Source organism: Drosophila willistoni, unplaced genomic scaffold (assembly GCF_018902025.1).
Source record: "Drosophila willistoni isolate 14030-0811.24 unplaced genomic scaffold, UCI_dwil_1.1 Seg274, whole genome shotgun sequence".
In the NCBI taxonomy this organism is placed as follows: Eukaryota; Metazoa; Arthropoda; class Insecta; order Diptera; family Drosophilidae; genus Drosophila; species Drosophila willistoni.
In genome coordinates this window covers 37,594-60,086 of record NW_025814233.1, presented here as the reverse complement: position 1 = coordinate 60,086, position 22,493 = coordinate 37,594, and the positions used below count along the sequence as shown (strand labels likewise).

The 22,493-nt window shown below is 39.6% G+C and overlaps 1 long non-coding RNA gene and 1 pseudogene across 1 annotated transcript; one reads left to right on the top strand and one right to left on the bottom strand.

Moving 5' to 3' along the window:
- Window positions 1–4,591: 4,591 nt before the first annotated feature.
- On the bottom strand, window positions 4,592–5,088 carry LOC124461228. The gene is made up of 2 exons (XR_006954973.1): window positions 5,037–5,088; window positions 4,592–4,915 (listed from the first exon to the last, which is right to left on the bottom strand). It is a non-coding gene; the product is annotated as an uncharacterized LOC124461228 (long non-coding RNA).
- A 10,033-nt stretch (window positions 5,089–15,121) lies between these two features.
- LOC124461225 lies at window positions 15,122–22,124 on the top strand (annotated as a pseudogene).
- The last annotated feature ends 369 nt before the right edge of the window (window positions 22,125–22,493 follow it).

The window sequence follows — 22,493 nt, the reverse complement described above, 5'->3', positions numbered from 1 at the left end:
TTCTCATGGTATCAGGTGAAAACAAGAAGAACCCTGACATCCTACTGTCAACGTTCGCAGATGATACAATAATCGTATCTACTGATAAAAATGCCTACATGGCCATCAGGAAAACACAAAAATACCTAAATGAATTCACCAAATGGTCAACTAAATGGTGCTTGACGATAAATAATGATAAGACTATTCATGTCCTATACACAAAACGAAACATCTCTCCTGCTCTAAGATCTTACCTAATAAAAATCGATGAAAAACCTATAAAAAACGCTAATCAAAATAAATATCTAGGAGTCATAGACAGTAAACTAATTCTAAAAAATCACATAACCCACCTATATATTCAAGCTGTTTAAGAACGTCCATCTAAGCGGCTTCACCAAATCAGATGCACTAAAGAAAATATAATACAACTGTACTTTGGCACAAACAACTAACCTAGCATATGACTAGAATTACAATCAGCCACACGCGTTGTGGGAAAAACACTTGTAATTGTAAACTAACCCAAACGATCACAACGGCAGGATGTCAAGTAGCCGACGCCGTGCCTAAAATAATAATAATTTATCAACCCCCGAATGCGTGGGTGTGAGTCGTACTAGAATAAGATCTCCTTAAGAACAATTGTAACCTCCTAGAGCCTAAGATTTCCTATATAAACTCCGTACTTTAGTAAATAAAATCAGTTCATATTTTGAATTCAACGAATGAAGATTGGGTTATTTTCCTTCTGTCCGGGAATCCCTATTCATTTTGGTCCTTCGAGCCGGATGGATCATTTTGGTCCTTCGAGCCAAATGGATCATGTTTGGTCCTTCGAGAAAAAGGAACTCTGTAGTTTTCCCCCACCAGTGGTAAGAGACTCAGAGAATGAATCAGCTCCTTAAAGTCTGAATTCTTATGATAAGATCAGCTAAAGGTAGCAAAATAAAAAAAACTCTTGTTTTCCCCCAGCAGTGGTAAGAGACAGAGTATAAAATTAAAGCAAAATATTATTGCTTAATAAATAAAAAATGCGAGCGTCTGAATTTAAAGGCAGTTTGGCTAGTGGAGCAACTGTAGTAATTTCGGCAGTCGGAGTGTTTTAGTGTTTGGCGTTTTCGAAGCCGTAATATCGAAAGTATAACAGAAATATTGAGTGTGTATGTACACTAATATCGTTGCAAACGCTGTATGTAGTTGCAAGTAGGCAACAAAGATCAGCAGCAGAGCAATGAAACAGTTGCAATTAGGCAACAAAGGACAGCAGAAGAGCAATGAAATATTTGCAAAGAGGCAGCACGTTAGCAGCAGAGCAACAACATAGTTGCAGAGACGAAAAGGATGGTGCCAGGTGGCCGCAGGAGCAGATCGGAGAGGCGAGCGGAGTCCGAACGAATTTAAGGAGAGGCGAGCGGAGGCAAAGCATGGTTTTCTAACAATTTAAAGGTGGCTTAAATCAAAAACTAACTACATACTATAAAAATAAATTCCAAAACGCCCCATTTGGCGGCCCCTCGCAGAATGTTTAAGAATAAACATCGTGTCCATCTGAAGCGGCTTCACCAAATCAGATGCACTAAAGAAAATATAATACAACTGTACTTTGGCACAAACAACTAACCTAGCATATGACTAGAATTACAATCAGCCACACGCGTTGTGGGAAAAACACTTGTAATTGTAAACTAACCCAAACGATCACAACGGCAGGATGTCAAGTGGCCGACGCCGTGCCTAAAATAATAATAATTTTTCAACCCCCGAATGCGTGGGTGTGAGTCGTACTAGAATAAGATCTCCTTAAGAACAATTGTTACCTCCTAGAGCCTAAGATTTCCTATATAAACTCCGTACTTTTGTAAATAAAATCAGTTCATATTTTGAATTCAACGAATGAAGATTGGGTTATTTTCCTTCTCTCCGGGAATCCCTATTCACAAGCTAAAGCTATCTATCATCGCCTAAAATGGCTTGTTGGCGTAAAGAGCTACCTCAGCACAAGATGTAAAGTCACAATATTTAAACAAATTATTGTTCCCATTCTAACGTATGCTATTCCTGTATGGGGCAGCCTTATTTCGGAAACTCTATTCAAAGAAATCTGTGGAACGCACAACGAACTGCTGAGAAAAATTACGGACTCGGATATATTCAGCACAAATGCCTATATTCGCGACAAACATAATGTTAAATCCATGGAACTCAAATATGACTTGGCTTGCGTAAAATTTGCTATCTCCACTCTAGAACATCCAAATGTAGAAGTAAGGAATATCCTGGAAAAACCCTTTACTCCTACAAGGCTCTCCTGGCCTAGATACTCTAATCAACTAGAGAAAATGGTAGCAGCCCGAAATACACCTCATCTCACTCAACAGCCAAACCAGCAGCAATGTGCAGCACCAACACAGAACTTTCTTACCACAAATAGCACCCAGCAATAGCTAACTACAACCACGTTTCCTCTAAGTACTGCAAACACACTGCAGCACCAGACCGCAGCACAGGCCTCTCAGCTACAGGCGTCATCTCCTGCAAACACACGACAACAGCAGTCAGCAACTCCAGTTCATCAAATTGCAGCAAGTATACATCATCTACAGCAAATGACGATGCAGCAGCAGCATCAAGTGGTTGGACAGCAGCGTCAGCATCCAGCACAGGCCTGTCAGTTTCAGGTGTCAACTCCTATCGACACACAGAAAACTATTCCAGTTCCTCAAAATGCAGCTAATATACAACATCTTCAGCTATTGGCGGAGCTGAATCAGCATAAACTGGCTGGCAAGCAGCATCAGCCCGCAGCGCAGGTCTCTCAGCCACGGGCCTCATCTTCTGGTGTCACTCAGCAGCAGCAATTTGCAATTCCAGCTCCACCAATGTCAGCAAATATTCAATATTCTCAGCAAATAAAGGCACAGCAGCAGCATCAACTCGTTGGTCAGCAGCAGCAGCCCACAGCACAGGCCTCTCAGCTACGGGCTTTATCTTTTGCTGACACTCAGCAACAGCAATCTGACATTCCAGCTCCACCAATGACAGCAAATATTCAATACTCACCGCAAATGGATACGCTGCTGCGAATCAAATAGTCGTCCAGCAGCACCAGCCAGCAGCACAGGCCTCCCAGCTACGGGCTTCATCTTCCGTTGACACACAGCAGCAGCAATCTCCAACTACTCATCTAGATCGGCATGCAATGCGGGAGGCGACGGCCCATTTTGATGGCGCCCCATCTCTCATCAGATTCGATTGCCACCTAAGATACCAAAAAATTATTGAGAGAAACGAACTCAAAAAACAAAAGGAGGAAAAATCGAAACTAAACAAACCTGTTGTGCGCATGGAAGGACACGTGATCAACGGCCTGTTTCGAGATTTTAACACACGAAATCGCGCGTACATAGAAGAGCGATTGAAGGGCCAGCCAATCCAAATCCAGCGACTTGTCCAACCTCCACTAAAGCCTGGGGAAATAGTCACCCTTAATGATGACCAACAACTGACCTAGCATAGAAGCTGAAACGAAAAATAATGAGAGATTACCACCCATCAAGGTGCAAAAAACTGCTAATTCTTTACTTACTCACTTTCAGCCAGCTGACCTTGACAAAATCTCCATATAGCGGTTAAAGGGACTTGGCCCTCCCGCTTTCAGCCAGCCTGTACCAGGCCTGGCCAGCAGGCAGTCAATATGGACCTATCATCCAAGCAATGCCTGCTCGAGCACTACATTGCGGTCGAAGGGATTTGGCCCTCCCGCTCCTAGTTATTTTCCTCCAAACGAGCCTGTAGATGGAACAGATGCTTCTCCAGTGCCGCGCACCAATTGCTAGCCTACTGTGCTGCCACTCCACAGGCAAACAAGCTCTCCTGACGGCCCAAAACCTCCAATACTGGGGCTGAAGGGCACGCATACATTGTTCTGGGGTCTCACATAGTCCAATCCGAGAAGAGAGACAGAAATAAGCCGATTAATGCCGAAATGTTTGCCTATGGCAAAAAAAAAACAACACATGTTACTCACTTCTTGCCTATAAGAGGGAATTTTCCTGCCAATAAGAGCGCTGCCTCAATGATTTTGCCAACTGCAATGACTCAATGATCGATATGATTCGAACTGATAACCTGCAAGAAACAATTATACTAATCACTATTAATGAACAATATTTGTAAATACCATATTCTTTATAATTATTGCAGCTTGCAACTTGTTCTTGATCCTCTATTTGTTTTTATGGCGCTTGGTATAACCCAGTAAGCATTTATTTACTTGCATGTAAAAAATTTCCCATGTAAATTTCCCACAATTTTTTTTTTGGCCTACCAGTAACACCCAACAAACATTATGTCTTATATATTAATCATTCACACTATTAATTAGAGTAACGGCCTGACTCAAATCACGGACAAAGCAATGGACACCTACGGCAAAAAAAGCTACCCTAGAGGCAAACAAGTTTGTCTTTTTTACTCACCAGCCCAGATGGGAACGAGGTTCTAGATTTGCCATCTTGAATCTACACCACTCCACTGAATGCGAAGCTATCCGTCGTGACCTGAAAAAGCTAGGATTTGAGACAAAATACATCAAAAGACTAAGAACTAAGAGGCCAATGAATGTCTTTTTAATTGAAATTAACAAACATAATGACAATAAACATGATGAAATACTTAAAATTAAGGACCTAGGCAGCCAGGAGGTACGCGTCGAGAGGCAAAGGGGCCGAAGGGAGATTCCCCAATGCAAAAACTGCCTCCTCTTTGGCCATACAGCCAGGTACTGCTGCCTTCCCACGCTCTGCTCCGTCTGTGCTGGCCAGCACAAATCCAACAAATGCCCCTCTCCTGATGGCCAATCTCCAAGTGTGGCAACTGCAGAGATGGCCATAGAGCCACCTATAGGGGCTGTGCATTTTATAAGGCTGAACTGTCAAAATTTGTCGTTGACCAGCGCCCAGAGCGGCAAGAAAGGCAAATGAATCATGATAAGGAAAGAAAATTTGGGCATGAGACAATGAATATGCAATCTAACGCTAACAAAAACTTACCTGAAGTCCACCAGCAACCGTCTGCACCACCTCGCCAGTCGACCTGTCCAGATTTCAGCTCGTCTAATGCACCAGTACCTGAAAATAAAACAAATCTTAAAATAAAATCAACTAAAATCTACAAATGCTCACCTGAAAATACACTACAGCAAACAGCAGCTCCTTGTCCAGCGTCGTAAAATCATTATCTAAATCTCATAAAAATCATAAAAACTCACCTGTTAATCCATGTCAGCCAGCAGCAGCACCGCCTCGTGCACCATCTTGGCAATCATCTGGTCCATCTCGTCCTCTGCTAGCGCCTACACCTGGAAAAAAACACAAATCGTTAGAAAAATCACCTAAAATTCACACAAACTTACCTGCAAATCGTCTCCAGTCATCACCAGTAGCAGCATCTGGTCCTCCTGGTCCTCAAGTAGCGGCTACACCTGAAAGCCAAAAAATATCAACAAAGAATCGCTCTAAAAAAACCATAAGCTTATCTGAAAGCCAGCTGCAGTCTTTAGTAGCACCTATTGCAGCCCCTCCTACACTTTCTGGTGCTAAATCTCGTCTGGCAGCCGCCCCATTGGTTCCAACTAATGCGCCTGCACCTGAAAGAAAGCAAAAATTGTTACAAAAATATACCAAATCAACAAAATACTCACCTGTAAATTACTCGCCTACAGCAGCAACCCCTATTTATACACTAGACGTACCTGAAAACGGAGAAACAACTATAATTATCGACAAAGGTAAAAGTCAGCGGTACTCACCAAATACCAACATGCGGCCAACAAAACTGGCCAAAGCCAAATCACCAGTACCTGAAAACAAACAAAAAATTAAATTAATCAACAAACACTTACCTGCAAGCAAACCCGGTCGGGCAGCAACACCAACAAAAATGCAAAACGGATCGTTTCGCAAAACCTTGCAGCAACAAAATCTGCCAAAGGTCGCCAGCTGTTCTCGACCCAACAGCTTTACTCTGTCGTCGCCAGAATACTCCACCGTTCATGAACTCGCCATGTTCCTGCAAGGCATCTGAAATTGATTTTTAAAATGTTCTATGTTAATTATTACTATTGTCAATTTTATATTTTTTTTACTTACCTCTATTTTCCTATTCTTTACAAATAAATGTCGCTCTCTCTTTCCAGCTCACATGCGGAAACTTCGCCATCAGACACATATCGATGACTTATCGATAGGTCATCATCATTTCAGAGCACTATCGATACGCCGGCCGATTCTGGCTAAACCAAAGCCAAAGACTCTGAATCTCAACCTTATATAGCTAACTTCTTGCCTTGCTCTCAAATTATGCCTTACGGACTCTAGCCAATATTGGCTTCTTTTACTTAAATATTTGGTCTCTATGTTTTCCCCCACTAAAAGCTAATTGCTCTAAAACTTCTAGCCTATAAAGCTAACTCAACTAAAAGCTAACTGCTAACTGCTCTGCTTGGCTCGCCAATGGCCAAGCTAAAAAACTCGTGTTACTCAGACCCAAAATATGGGTCTCCCTACTTTTTTCTCCAGTGTGGGGGCCAACCAGTTTTAAAACCAGTTTTTTTCCCGACATTAATCGCCACGTTTTTGTAGCCACCTTAGCACCAAATACTTATTCGCCAAATTTATTTATTATTAAAAAATTGCTACCTACTTGACTACTTATGCTAAAAGTAACTTAATCTTAAATCTTACCTAAATCGCTAAAAACTAAATGTTAATCTAATGTCTTATTGTATATTTTTTATTTAGTATTAATCTAGTTTTAAGATAATTTTAATCCCCCCGCCCCTACTTGACTACTTATGCTAAAAGTAACTTAATCTTAAATCTATCATACTACAAACTATCTTACCTAAATCGCTAAAAACTAAATGTTAATCTAATGTCTTATTGTATATTTTTTATTTAGTATTAATCTAGTTTTAAGATAATTTTAATCCCCCCGCCCCTGCTGCTGTAACGGCCTTTTAAATTTAAATTTTTACTATATACCCTAGTAGGTGAAAGGGCAAAAAATAAAAAGCGGCCTCAATCGAAAGACTGAGGCCAGGCGGATCAAACGCCTTACCTTAAAAAGTGGGGTAATTCAAGGTCATGTAAACGCGGCAGAACTCTCCTTGAAGTGATCTACTTACCTGTTTTTGTACACATCACGATGGACCAGCACCCAAACTTACTTCCTGACAATCGAAGATTTTTGCCTGTAGGATCTAACATCAAACTGTTGCAAAACACCCTCAGCGACTCCCTCCACCTAAATATGGAAATCGAATCTGGATTAGACATTGAGGACGCGATTAATATCTTCACAAACAATATTCACCATGCTGCAGCCCTGGCCACTATACCTCTACGAAGGGACCTGCAAAATACGTACCGAATCGGAGGAGCCATACCTATAAATAATATGAAGTAAATAAGTCGTCTCGCCGACTTAGGTATACCATACACCAGTAAAGCAAATATTTCAACTTTATTAAACAAATGCATTTTCACATGCTTCTTACAAGCATATCTTAGTATCTCGCTCACTCAATCTTACGAGCTCCCTAGCGCCCCCACCAGCCAACGGCCAACTCCGGCCTTATGGAAAAACGTTTATATGCATAACTCGATGGTGTCTCTAGCTGGTATAGTTTTTGAGATAAACGCTTTTTTTAAATTGCGGAGGCGGAAAGGGGCATGGCAAAAATTTGAAATAAACTTGATCACTCTACATACAAATTTGGTGGCTCTACATACCAAATTTGGTGGCTCTAGCTCTTACAGTCCCTGAGATCTAGGTGTTCATACGGACAGACGGACGGACGGACAGACGGACATGGCTAGATCGACTCGGTTGTTGATCCTGATCAAGAATATATATACTTTGTGGGGTCGGAGATGCTTCCTTCTGCCTGTTACATACATTTTGGCGACTTTAATATACCATTTCACCCTATGGGTGTATGGTATAAAAATGAACAAATTATTAAAACAAAAAAATAAAATAAAATTGATATATTGCCTCTCACGAAACTTTGAACATAAAAAAACATTAAAATATACAACTAAGTTACTAAACAAAGAAATAAACCTATCAAAAAACAAACACTTAAATAAAAAACTATGTAAAATAGACTCCTCTGATCGGTACAGACCCCACAAGCTGTGGCAATTAACCAACAAACTAAAACGGCAGCCCCTTCCTAACTGGCCTCTTAGGATCCCTAGCGGAGTAGACAAGAAGCATGCATGGACAAGATCACCTGAAGAAAAAATGGAGCTGTTTACTGACCAGTTAGAGAAGCGTTTCTCTCCCAACTTGACAAATAGCTCTCGTGACAGGGCCAAAATCAACGAGGAAACAAATGCCATCCTTGCCCAAAAAATTCTCATGGAGTATGCATGTAAAACCCACCACTCCATCGCTAGCTCCTCCGCCAACTTTGACTCCAGCAACTCACCTTTTGTCAAGCCCATCACTCTCCCTGAACTAAAAAAAAAGATTGATAGCTTAATAACAAAAAAACACCAGGATATGATAGGATCAACAATGCCCTAATCAAAGTTCTCCCACTCAAAGCTATCATCTTCTTACTCAAAATATACAACAGCATCCTACGTTTTGGCCACTTCCCCCTAGTGTGGAAAAAAGCCATAGTTGTCATGGTAAAAAAAACCAAAAAAACCAATTTCTGAAGCTAGCTCGTATCGCCCCATAAGCTTGCTTCCTGCTTTCTCAAAAATACTTGCTTGCCAAGAGGCTCCTTAAATGTAACCGTCTTTCACAATCCATACCTAACTACCAATTTGGATTCCGCAAATTTCATGGGGCCGAGCATCAACTAGCTCGCGTTACACAGTTCCTCCAGAGAGCTTTTGAGGACAAACTGTATGGATCGGCTATATTCATCGATATTACAGAAGCGTTTGACAAAGTTTGGCACTGCGGTCTGCGTAACAAGTTGATAAAGCTACTACCTATTAACCTATACAAAGTTCTGGACAGTTACCTCAAGGATCGCACGTTCTCCGTTCGCGGTAACCATGGTATTATGTTCCGTGATGCGAAAATTGTAGCAGGAATCCCTCAGGGTAGTGTTTGGGACCCCTGCTATACAACATATACTCGTCAGACATGCCAATTCCAAAGTTCATAATTGAGCATGAAACCCTGATCGAATATTACCCGTTTATGTTGTTGTTTATAGGTATAAACACGGTGACACTCTGCTCTCTACATATGCTGACGATACTATTTTCATCTCGACCGATAAAAACGCCCTTGTAGCCATGAATAAAACGGAAAATTACCTACACAAGTTCTCTACCTGGTCCAACAAATGGTGTTTCACAGTCAACGTGAGTAAAACAATTTATGTTCTCTTCTCCAGACAATCTACCTCACCTGCTGTTAAAGCTACCACTGTTAAGTTAATAACAAACCTATTAAAAATACGTCCTCGTGCCGATAATTGGGAGTCCTTGTTGATAGCAAACTCCTGTTTAAAACCCATATTGCCAAACTTTGTGCTCAAGCCAAGTCCACCTATACTCGCTACAAATGGCTCGTGGGAGCTAAAAGCCATCTTAGCACTCGCTGCAAGGTCACTATCTACAACCAAATCTTAGTCCCTATTTGGACATACGCTATTCCCATATGGGGTAGCCTAATTATCTAACACCCTATTCAAAAAGCTCACCGGAACTCACAATAAACTGCTCAGAAAGCTAACAAATGCGAACATCTATTGCCCAAATTCTGAAATTCAAGAAAAACATAACGCCAAACCTCTAGAAACTATATACAATGACGCTTGCCTAAGATTCTTTAACTCCATGTCTGACCATGAGAACAAAGAAATTGAAAAACTTTATCTAAAGCCATTTATCCCTAAACGTTTGCCATGGCCTAGGTACTGAAAGCAAATAGATAAACTTGTCGCCTTACGAACGATAAAAAAAGCCCAAACGCCACCACTGATGCCACCTCAGCTCAACCCAAGCGTAACAGTAACTAACATAAAACTTCGCATTGAATCCAAGCTTATGGAGTTCTTTTCCAAGGCGCCAACTCTTATTGCTGACAACTGTCACCAGACCTACAACAGGATCACTGAAAAGCAAGATGTTCTCAGAGCTAAGGAAGCGTCTATAGCTAGAAAAAAAAACCCGGAACGCCTGCCTGGACACATCATCAACTTGCTGTTTAGAGATTATAAGACAGGCAGAAGATCCAGAGCGGACATTGAGGAAAAAATCAGGGACAAACCACTTGTCATTCAAAGGCTCATCCTGTCCCCCTTGGCCAAACGAACAAATTCAATACACGGAAAATGAACTACTCGCTCTAAACATGGCTAGTCTGGAATCTGAGTTGCTCAAATTAATTGATAACAGCACGAATAGCACTGATGCTCTAAAAAAAAAGGAAAACTGATACTGCACCCATGATGGTCCTAACTAACAATCAGTCTAACACCAATACTAATACTTCTGCAAACATTCACTTACCTAACCATAACGAAATATGAATTCAGGCGGCCCCTGCAAAGCCAGAATCCTGTCCACTATTCAGCTGCCTTCCTGGCCTGGCCAGAGGGCCAGTCCTCGACAGCTGTGCCTCCAGTAGAAGCGCCTCCTGCACTCTCTGCCTCGTTTTCAGCGTCTGCACCATCTCGTCAATCGTCCTGTCCAGACTTCCGCTCGCCTGATGCACCAATACCTGAAAATAAAACAAATCTAAAAATAAAACCAACTAAAAAGTACAAATACTCACCTGAAAATACACAACAGCAAACAGCAGCTCCTTGTCCAGCGTCGTACGCATCGTCTCATCTGCGTCATCCAGAATCTCGTCAAGCTAGTCCATCTGCAGCTCCTGTATCCGAAAATATTTTAAAATTATTATCTAAATCAGCAATAAAACACAAAAACTCACCTGAAAATCTACGTCAGACAGCAGCAGCATCGTCTGCGAATCCTCGTCCAGCATCTGGCCAATCATCTGGTCCATCTCGTCCTTCACTAGCGCCTGCACCTGAAAAAAACACAAATCGTCAGAAAAATCTCTCAATAATCCCGTAAAATTACCTGCAAATTCTCTTCAGTCACCTGCAGCAACTCCAGCTGGTCCTTTTGGCCCTCTACCTAAGGCTGCACCTGAAAAAAAACAAAAAATCAACAAAGAATCAACCTAATTTAACTAAATACATATCTAAAATCCAGCCGCAGCCGCTAGCAGTTCCAACTGGAGCTCCTCCTGCATCTTCTGCTGCACCACGTGGCCCGTCATCTGGTCCTAAACGCCATAAAGCTGCTCCTGCACCTGGAAAAAATATAAAAATGCTACTAAATCAACAAATTACTCACCTGCCATGCAAATGCCGCCAGTAGCATCGCGTGCAATTCTTCGTGCTAAATCTGGCCGATCTCCTTTTCCATCTCGTCCTTCACTAGCGCCTGCACTTGGAAAAAAAACACAAATCGTCAGAAAAATCTCTCAATAATCACGTGAGCTTACCTGCAAATCCTCTTCAGTCACCTGCAGCAACACCAGCTGGTCCTTCTGGCCCTCTACCCAAGGCTGCGCCTGAAAATAAAAAAAATCAACAAAGAAACAAGTTAAAATAACTAAATACATATCTAAAATCGAGCCCCAGCCGCTTGCAGATCCAACTGGAGCTCCTCCTGCTTCTTGTGCTGCATCACTTGGCCCGTCACCTGGTCCTAAACGTCATAAAGCTGCACCTGTACCTGAAAAAAATATAAAAATGTTAAAAAATACTACTAAACCAACCAATTACTCACCTGCCATACAAATGCCGCCAGCCGCAACACATTCTTCTATACCAGACGCACCTGAAAACGGAGAAAAACAAAATTAAATTTAACTACAAATATTGGAAAAACTAAAAGCCAACAATACTCACCTAAAAACTCAACGCGGCCACCTGCATCCCATGGAGTCTACTTACCTCGACCTGAAAATAAAAATAAGCAAAAACATCAACCTAAAAAATACTTATCTGCAAGCAGCTGCTCCCGTCCTAACAGCTTTACTATGTCACATTTTTCTAATTGTTTGTTTACATTTCGGAAATATATCGCCTTCTCTTTTTAGCCACATGCGCCGCCACCTGTTGCTGTATCGATTTCTTATCGAATAAGTATTGAGCAGCAACAGTGAGCGCACACGCAATAATGAGCACTCACTCCAGTGTTGCCCTAAAAATACCACAAAAAAATGCCAGTTTCCCTACATTTCTCGCTCTAGCGCCCTATGCACTTCTCTACTTACCTCTATTAGTGCCCTCTGCACTCGCCTAATTCCCCCTATTAAGACCCTTTGCACCGGAAAATTAAATTTAAAATTCTTATTGCTAAAAACTAATACTTACTTATGCTAAATACTTAAAACTACTTACGCCACAATGATCTCTAAAAAACACTAAATTCTAAATGTCATTGTCTATTTTATTATTATACATTCATTGTTAGTAATTAAGTTAATTTATAAGTTATTTTATTTTGTCCCTCCCCTGCCCCTACATGCAAATCAGACTCTCTGTCTGCAGCTAAGAATCCACCACCAACAACAACAGCTGACCTGAGCCTACCCCAACACCAGCAACATATGCAACAAGTGTGACTCAGCAAGTCATAGGGAGAGGAGAGAGAATAAATGAGAGAGCAAAGCCAACATGGCTGCACCCATACTCAATGACTTGACTAATAAACAACAAAAAAGCTCGCCCACCTACACAATGTGAGCATGCAAAATGCCTATGGAGATGACAGCCAAAATACCACACAAACCAACAACAACAACAACTCAAATGCCATAAATGCCCTAGTCCTCCCCGATGACTCACCCTTAAATACTACTCTTTTAATAACTGACCACAACAACGCCCTCATCTCGGAATGCCCCTCCCCCTTTATGCCAGAGCTGCTGGAAAAAAAGCGCATAATGCCCCTACGATACCTAGCCTCTTGTCCTTATCAATCACAATGCCTATAACTAAGAAAACACGACCTTTGCCTACGCCATCATCCACTAAGAAGCCACAAAAATCTACCGCCAGCAAGAGAGCACAAAATTTGGCCATCTTGGCCCAGCCAGTGCCAAACTTCGTGCCACAAATATCCGATGAGCGCTCTCATTTGGAGGAGAGATGCACTTGGGCGATGGTGGCACGCAGAAAGAACCAAAACCAAAATGCTCTCATCCCGATACTGACGAGAGAAATTGGAAATTCTCTCTCGCTCTATCACTTGGCCCGGCTGAGTAACGGCCTGACCCGAATCACTGCCAAACCAATGGATATCTATGCCAAATTAAAAACTACGCTAGAGGCATACAAATACGCCTATTTTACACATCAGCCCAGATGGGAACGAGGCGCTAGATTCGCCATTTTGAATCTGCACCACTCCACTGAACATGAAGCCATCCGTTGTGATCTAAAAAAGTTAGGATATGAGACTAAATACATCAAAAGACTAACAAATTACAGAACTAAAAAGCCAATGAATGTATTCTTAATAGAAATAAACAGACAGGAGGACAATAAACATAACGAAATTCTTAAAATTAAAGTCCTGGGATGCCAAGAGATCCGCGTGGAGAGGCAAAGGGGCCAAAAAGGTATTCCTCAATGCAAAAACTGCCTTCTCTTTGGTCATACGGTGAGGTACTGTTGCCTTCCCCCTCTCTGCTCCATCTGTGCTAGTCAGCACAAAACCACCAAAACCACTACTTCGTAGTGAAAAGCTTCCTTCTGCCTGTTACATACATTTTGGCGACTTTAACATACCATTTCAACCTATAGGTCCAAGGTACAAAAATGCTGAATAACTATTGCAAAAGCCATAACTTTGGATCAACTTATGCGAACATTTCTTTAACCTTTTTTTTAATACTTATTTTATTTTCAAAGTGCCTTAAATACATAAAATTGATAAACCAATAACTCATCCCAAAACTAAAAGCTTCCCCGCGCGGGCTCGGAGTTCATTTCAAACATATAGTTTCTAAATAAAATTTATCCTAAAACTTTTCGTAGAATCCGATGATTTTTTTCGGTTATTTGACATTTGCTTTACGATCCATACAAAATGATAAGCTGCTTCACCTTTGCGACATGGATTCAAATAAAAAGTAGGTCACAAATGTAGCAATTTTGCAGCATGTGGGTTTCCTATAGTTGTTGGTAAAATATTACTTCCAGTCACAATAACCTTTTACTTTAAAGTTTAGCTTAAGCTTACAAATATGCTTTCCCAAAAAAAATTGTTTTAAAAATTCAAATTTACATATATTTTGTTTATAATTAACCGATGTTAATTTAAAATTACTCTTGCCCAATAAAAATACATTTAAATTTTTTAACTCGGCACTTTGATATAACTTCTTCAAAAAGTTACAAAAAAGCCAATAAAGGCAAAAAAAATGTATAAATCTGTAGTTCCATTTATTTTTTCTGTTTTTGCAAATTGAAAATTGTAATGCATGTTTCAATATTATCGATTTCTGCGACATCTCTGTATGAATAGTTTTTGGGGTGTCATAAAGATAAGTTGCCTAAACTCTTTAAAAAAAATTCACTCATCAAAAACGTATTGCATATTTTAAGGTGTTAATTTAAACTAGGAATCTTTTTTAGATTATTAGATGAGTAAAAATGTGTCATTATTGCACCATAATGCTATCAGAGTAGTCTAGATACATTTTTTTTAGTTTCTGTAAGCTACTTGCTAAAATAAAACTTGTAATTCCTACTAACAATTGTTACCAAAACCATAAGAAAAGATTTAAATGCACTTTAATGTACTGTTACTTTGACTGACATTTTATAAATGCCAACAATCAATTTGAAATGCATTTTTATTTTTTTATCCACATACTCGTATTTGTTCTTTTTATTAGCATTAAAAGTCAAATGCAAAAATCTTGTGAAAACGCTCCTGAGCTTCAAGGGTCGTAAACAATTTTTATAGTCAGTCAATAAAATCGTCATAGCGAATTTGTCAGTAACGTCAAAGTTGAAGTGCGCCAATTTCAATCATTTAGTTGTCAACTGTCAATCCGTGTGGGGGCAATGGATAATCGCACGGCCAAGCTCATATTGGACGAACATCGTCCGGGCCAAACGGTGGACAACAATGCAGCAGTAGCGGCGAATAGAACCGGAGAAGCCACTGTTCAGTTGGTTAGCAATTCATTCGTTATAGACATTGTGGAACGCATCAATGAATTGTATCACTTTAAGAATTTCATTTTCTACATTTCGGAGAGATTGGACTTACAGAATGAAAACTCACTCGATTTCTTTCGTGAATTTTGTATACATTTTCCGCTGGCACCGAATTTAATATTCACCCGAAACTATCATGCCTCAATGCCCATGGTAGAGCTAATAAGTACACCCTCATTGGTTATGATCTATACAACGGAACGTGATGATCCCATTATGGAATTAGCTGCCCAGAAATTACGAGGAATACGCTGGCTGAAAACCCTTTTCATATTGTTTCCAAAACTCAGCACTGCCGAGTTTTATGTGGACTTTGATGCCCTAACACAATTCTCTAAGAATATTAACAATACTTTTGATTGGGTTTGGAGCAAACAATTTTTAAATACTGTACTGATTACACTACAGAACAATGTCTATCTATTGGAACCATACCCCACACCATCAATAGTAAATAAGACAGACTCCTGGAAGGCAGATGAATTTTTCTACAAGTATAGTAGGGATATGAAGGAATATGTGCTAAAGACACCAATACTCTATGATTTGCCACGGGTATTCAAGTCGGATAGGCCAACAAACAGTTATGAGGATAATTATGAGGATAATGGGATTTCTTAAGTTCGTAAATGCTCGCATTCTGGACACAAGCGGAAATATGTCAATGTCTTTGAATTTACCAAATCTATTGGAATTGGTAGCTCATGGTGTGTATGAGACATTGATACATTCATTCACGGACAAGGTTGGCAACTATTCGGTTAGCTATAGCTATCCCATTGGCATAAATGACTGGTGTAGCATGGTCCCATATCGCAATCAATCACCGGCTGAAGCTTATATACGTGAAGCATTGGAAAATAGCGCCTGGATATTACTATTACTCTCGGTTCTTTATATAACCATTGCCATTTGGTGGTGTTCACCCATACGTCCGCGAGATTTTAGTGCTGCATTTCTTCAGTCCATATGCACTGTGACCTATAGTGCTCCTATTTATATTATTAAGACGCCGACACATCGAATACGCTATCTGTATATTGTACTCTTTGCCATGGGTCTCATCTCGTCTAATATGTATATTTCAAAGATGACCAGCTATTTTACATCGTCTCCACCACAACGACAAGTTAATACGGTTCAGGACATAATCGAGGCAAATTTAAGAATATTAGTTATGACTTATGAGAATGATCACATTAGGAGTCTACGCAATCAGTTTCTTAAACAACTTAAGGTAGTGGATAAAGATATATTGGATCACTATCGTGATCCGCTGAATATCAGTTATGGTTATGCTGTGACTAGTGATCGTTGTCGCTTTCTCGATATGCAGCAGAAACATTTGCGAAAACCAATTTTTCGTCTCACGGACATTTGTTCGGGACACTTCTATCTATCTTTCCCGTGCATCTTGACTCGCATTTGCAATCGCCGCTGCAGGGCTATATTATGTAGGAATTTGTCTATTTAATATATTTATTTGTAGTATTTAAGTTTATTTTAATGTAAAACTATTTATTTGATTATTTTAATTAGATTTAGTTGGAAATTAGTCGTCTTTGCTGCTTCGCGTCGTTTCGTCTTTCGTCTTTTTGCAACCGCTTTCGCTCGTCTCTTCGGTTCGACTGCCCGTCTTTCGCTCGTCTTTAGCTCAATTCGCCCCGCTCAGCAGAGTTGCCAGACCCAATCCCACAACTCGGCCATCCTAGTATGCATTCGCCTCGAATGCATCCTGGTCGTCTATGTCACAGGGAACCCACGGCTTCATATAGGCAGCGCAAGTCGTAGTTCGCCTAGGACCATCGTTGAACAATGTATCTTTGACCACGTCGTATGTATCTCTGGCCTTTACCATGGTAATGCGGTACGGACCTAAATATTTGGGCTTCAGCTTCAAACCTCCTCCAAGTTGGGTTCTTTTAATAGCTACCAGATCACCGACTTTGTATATGGAAGCAGGTCTGCGACGTAAGTTGTAGGTCTTCTTATTTTCTTCTTGCATACGAAGGATCTGCTGCTTCGCTATATTCCGTAGATCATCTCTGTTGTCGTTAAAAATCTGAATCATCTCATCGTGTATTATTTCTTTCAGCTTAAGGTCGTCTTTTGTGTGCATCTTTGTACCAATCAGTAGTTCGAACGGCGTTGAATGTGTGCTTCTGCTGTACGTTGAGTTAATCGTTTGTTGTACTTTGCCGACAAACTTATACCATTTGCTAGGGTCCTCTATAGAAATCTTTGACATCACGGATATAATAACAGCGTTAAGGCGTTCGACTTGTCCGTTCGCTTGTGGAAGACCAGTCGTAACTGCGTGAAGTTCGATATTTTCTGCCTTGCAATACTCTTTAAACTCGTCAGAAGTAAACGCAGAACCTCTGTCAGAAATAATTTGAACTGGATTTCCAAAAATTAAACTTTGTTGTTGTAGTCTTGTGATTACTTCCTTCGTAGATGTCGTTTTCGTCGGGTGCAACCAGCAAAATTTTGTAAAGCCATCGATAACTGCAAGAATGTGCTTATACTGCTTGTGAGTTGACTCTAAGGGTCCAAGAAAATCGATGTGGAACGTCTGAAAAGGCAGTTCTTCTTTCGGCAGTGGATGCAGTTCTCCTTCTTTTTTACCAAGCTTTCGATTAAGTGTTAGGCATGGAATGCAGCATCTTATTTGGTGTTGTATTTTCTCATCTAATTTTGGGATATAGTACTCCTTTGCAATTATTTCCTTCGTCTTTTTCACAGAAAAGTGACCTCTTTCGTGAGCATGCTTAATAATTTCCCGTTGCAGAGTAGAGGAACTACAATTAGTTCTTCATCATCAACCAACTTATAAAGTATGCCAGCTTTCATAAAATAGTTGTTATGAGAAGTTTTCTGAGCAAGGATATCGATTATGGCCTTCAATTGGTCGTCTTGTGCTTGGGCATTCTTTAATTTACTGTGTATGTAATCTTCTGTTATAATCATAACGGGGTAGCGACTAAGCGCATCCGCATGACGTATACGATTTCCTGCACGGTGCTCAACATCAAAATCAAATTCTTGGATCTCAAGAATCCATCGTGCGACTCTAGTGCACACATCTTTTTTATGCATCGTCTTTGCAAACGCATTACAATCGCTTATAACTATAAAATGCATACCTAGAAGGTAAACTCGGAACTTACGAAATGCTTCAACTACCGCCAAAATCTCTAATTCGTAGCTAGTGAATTTTCTTTCCGCTTCAGTCGTCTTTTTGCTCATGTAGTATACAGGGTGCAATTCTTTATCATCGGGTAACTTTTGTAATAAAATTGCTCCGAAGCCATCAATCGATGCGTCTGTATGTACTTCTGTTTCAAACTTGGGGTTAAATATTTGCAGAACAGGTTTCTGTGTTATCAATTTTTTTAGCAAATTAAAAGATTTTATCTGACTCTCATTGAATCTAAAATTTGCATCGTTTTTTAATAAATCAGTAAGAGGCTTGGCTATAATCGAAAAATCTGCAATGAACTTGCGAAAATAACCAACCAGGCCAAGAAAACTTTGGAGCTGCTTTTGATTCATCGGCATAGGAAATTTGTTTACAGCTTTGGTCTTTGCGTCTGAGATACATATCTTCTGATTCTTTATAGTATGCCCCAAAAATTCTATTTCTCTCTTCAAAAAGCAACATTTCTTTAAGTTAATGACTAAACCATATTCTTCACATCGCTTCAAAACATTTCTCAGATTGGAGACGGCTTCCTCTTCAGTTTTACCAGGGATTATAATGTCGTCGACGTATGGGATAGCCGTACCAGCACGGGTTAAATCACGAAAAATGGCATTAACGTGTCTCTGAAATACCCCAGGGGAGTTCGTCAATCCAAAAGGAACTTTTAAAAACTGGTACTGTCCGTTGTGTGTAACGAACGAGGTGAATCTTCGACTCTCTTTTTCAACATCTACATGGAAAAATCCATTCTTTAAATCGATTGTGCTGAAAACCGTTGCTCCTTGTAGCCGATCCAATTGATCTTCAATCAGGGGTAATGGAAAATGGTCTTTTACTATTACCTTGTTTATTCTTCTGTAGTCAATGCACAGACGTGGAGTGCCATCGCGTTTTTTTTACTAATACGACCGGACTGCTGAATTCAGACTCGGAGCAAAAGCGAATCTGCGTGGTCTCGAATAAATTGGACTATCGTCTTTTAAAACAATACGCATTTCAACATTTGTCAATTTTAAATTTTCCGGCTTATAGTTTTTGATAAGTTCGTTCACTTCGCACTTTGTACTTTTCGATGCATTTGAGTCAATGTCAATTTCGTCGTTTTCGACCTTTATTCTCATTACCGAACTTAATTCCGTTTCATCATTATATTTCCCGATTTGTACGCCATCGCGATTGATTTTTATTTCGGCTTGCTTACAAAAGTCTTCTCCCAAAATCACTTCATGATCTAGGAATTCAGATGATACCACTAAAAAAACCAAATCAAACTGTTCTTGGCTTACGAAAAGCCTTCCCGTAAACGAACCGATAGGTACCACTCTCTTTTTATCTCCGAAACCGTATAGAACTTTATCAACTTTAGCGAGCTTAGGTTTTTTCAAACGATTATAAATTGTTTCCGTTACGATATTATATTTGCTACCAGTATCAAGCAAGGCTATACACTTTTCATTGTTGATTGATACTTCTTTACACATAAACAAATGATCAGCTGATATTTTATTAGTATTACGAACATCTGTGCTATTTTCAGGCTTTTTATTTGGACAGTCTTTTGCTATGTGACCAAAATTATCGCAACCAAAACACTTTCTTCCTTTACTCTTATTGTCACAATTCTCAGATATATGTCCTTTTTGCCCACAGTTATAGCATTTTACACCACTTTCTTTATTTTCGTATTTCATTACACTTTCTTTTTTGATTTGAACGTTCTTAGACTCACTTTTTTGATTACTTGACTTTTCCCGCATTTTTTCATAACATTTTATTTTCTCTTTAAACTCTTTTAGGTTATTAGCATTGTACAATATTGCTTTGTTCATACTCAAGTCATTAATTCCGTCAATTACATACTGCATAAGAGCACTGTTCTCTATATTACCCCGTGATGCCATCTCTTTCATTTTCAACAAATATTCTTGAACACTTTCACTTTTCTTTATTTTCCGTTCTGACAATTGTTTATGTAACTCCGCGCTATTTATTACTGTTTTAAATTCATTTAAAAGTGATTCTTTCAATGTCGACCAATTTTTAATTCCGCGTTCACTCAGAATAAACATTTTAGCAAGTCTTTTAATAGCTCTTTTAGAAAAAACAAATTTTTGTAAACTATCCCATTGCATCAAGTCAGCCATGTCTTCGAAATCCTCAATCCATACTTCAACTGATAAATTTTCATCGCCATGGAAAGGTCGTAAAGAGTCTTCAACGTCCCGAAAACTCAAAGCGAACCTCGGTGGTGGCATGTTGACATTCACTGCACCTTGCGTATCAATATTGTTGGCCACGACTGTAGAGTTTGCCCTATTCGTTTTGTTTCGCATATTTTCGTTTGTTGCAGCTGTTCTAAAATTCGTTTCGTCGCTCACTACTGACAACATTTCGTCTTCGTCTTGCATATTGCCTACATCTCCATCTCTTTCGCACTCATCGTCGTCATCTTCGTTTTGATCATTCTCTGTGTCAAGGTCAGCTAGCAAATTTACAGCTTGCAAATTGCGAAATAAATGGGAAGTTAGATAAACCCAAAACGTTACAAATAATCACTAAATCGTTATTTGTTAAATTCTTTTCCACATAAGACACTTTACTTTTATATAAATCGCTGTTGCAATCAAAATCAAACCCTTCAAACTTTCTTAGTCTTTGGCGATTTACACGATCGCCTTCTTCTTCGTATATAAACTTGTGAAACAATGTAATATTAGATTTCTTTTCAGTTTTCAGTGCCTCTTGCACATTCACAAAGTCTTCAAGTTTGCTCATAGTTCTTTCTCTTACGCACACACACTAATATTGTACATACAAATATGTATATATATATATACGTCGTTTGCCACGTCACCAGATAACTGTGGTATTCAAACACTTTCGCGTCGTTCGTTGAAAACTTTTTCACCGTTTCTTTGCCGCTTTTTCGTCGTTAGCCGCCAATTTTTCGTCGTTTGATGCTAATTCTTATTCGTTTTCGCGCTGTTTTTTTTTTGGTCGTTTGATTCCACTGTTGCGTCGTTTTGTGTATGTTTGTCTCTTTCTCACTCACTGATCTTACTTTTTTACTTCTTTATAAGTTGAGCCATGCCTTCTTTGTAGGTTGAGTCATGCCTATTTTGTAGGTTGAGCCACGCCTATTTTGTAGGTTGAGCCCCCATATTTGTAGGAATTTGTCCTATTTAATATATTTATTTGTAGTATTTAAGTTTATTTTAATGTAAAACTATTTATTTGATTATTTTAATTAGATTTAGTTGGAAATTAGTCGTCTTTGCTGCTTCGCGTCGTTTCGTCTTTCGTCTTTTTGCAACCGCTTTCGCTCGTCTCTTCGGTTCGACTGCCCGTCTTTCGCTCGTCTTTAGCTCAATTCGCCCCGCTCAGCAGAGTTGCCAGACCCAATCCCACAATTATGATAGCCCAACAAGATGGACTTATGCAACACTGGAAACGGGAAGCATTTTGGGAGGCCATTCATCTGGATAAAATCCACGTGGCCATTGTTAGCGAAGAACCAAGACCCTTGGGCTTGAATTTTTTTTCAAGCATGATTCACGTTTGGTGTTTGGGTTGTGTTTTGGCCGGTTTAGTATTTGCAGCGGAAATGAAATGGTATCAATATTTTATTTTCAACCCGCATGGGTGTCATATTCGAACATCTTTAAGAAAATTACACAAAAAGCTCAGCAAATAAGAGAAAGTTGTAGATCACAAAACAATGAATATAAATATATGCATACATACATAATTTTTTATTGGTTGGGAAATGTTTTGACGACATTTTAAAAAAATATTTAAAAACGGAGAGGGTTACTAGAATTATGTATGTTTTCTTTATTGAATGAAAAATAAATGAAAGTAAAAAATGGCCGCCGATGAAAATTGAAAATACAATTTGTTGGTATTTTTTTGTAGTTTAATGTAAAAAATATCAAAGAAGCTAACATTGGCTATGCCGAAGTTTATATACCCTTGCAGTCTTCGGCAATAATAATTTTACATGTTTAAAAT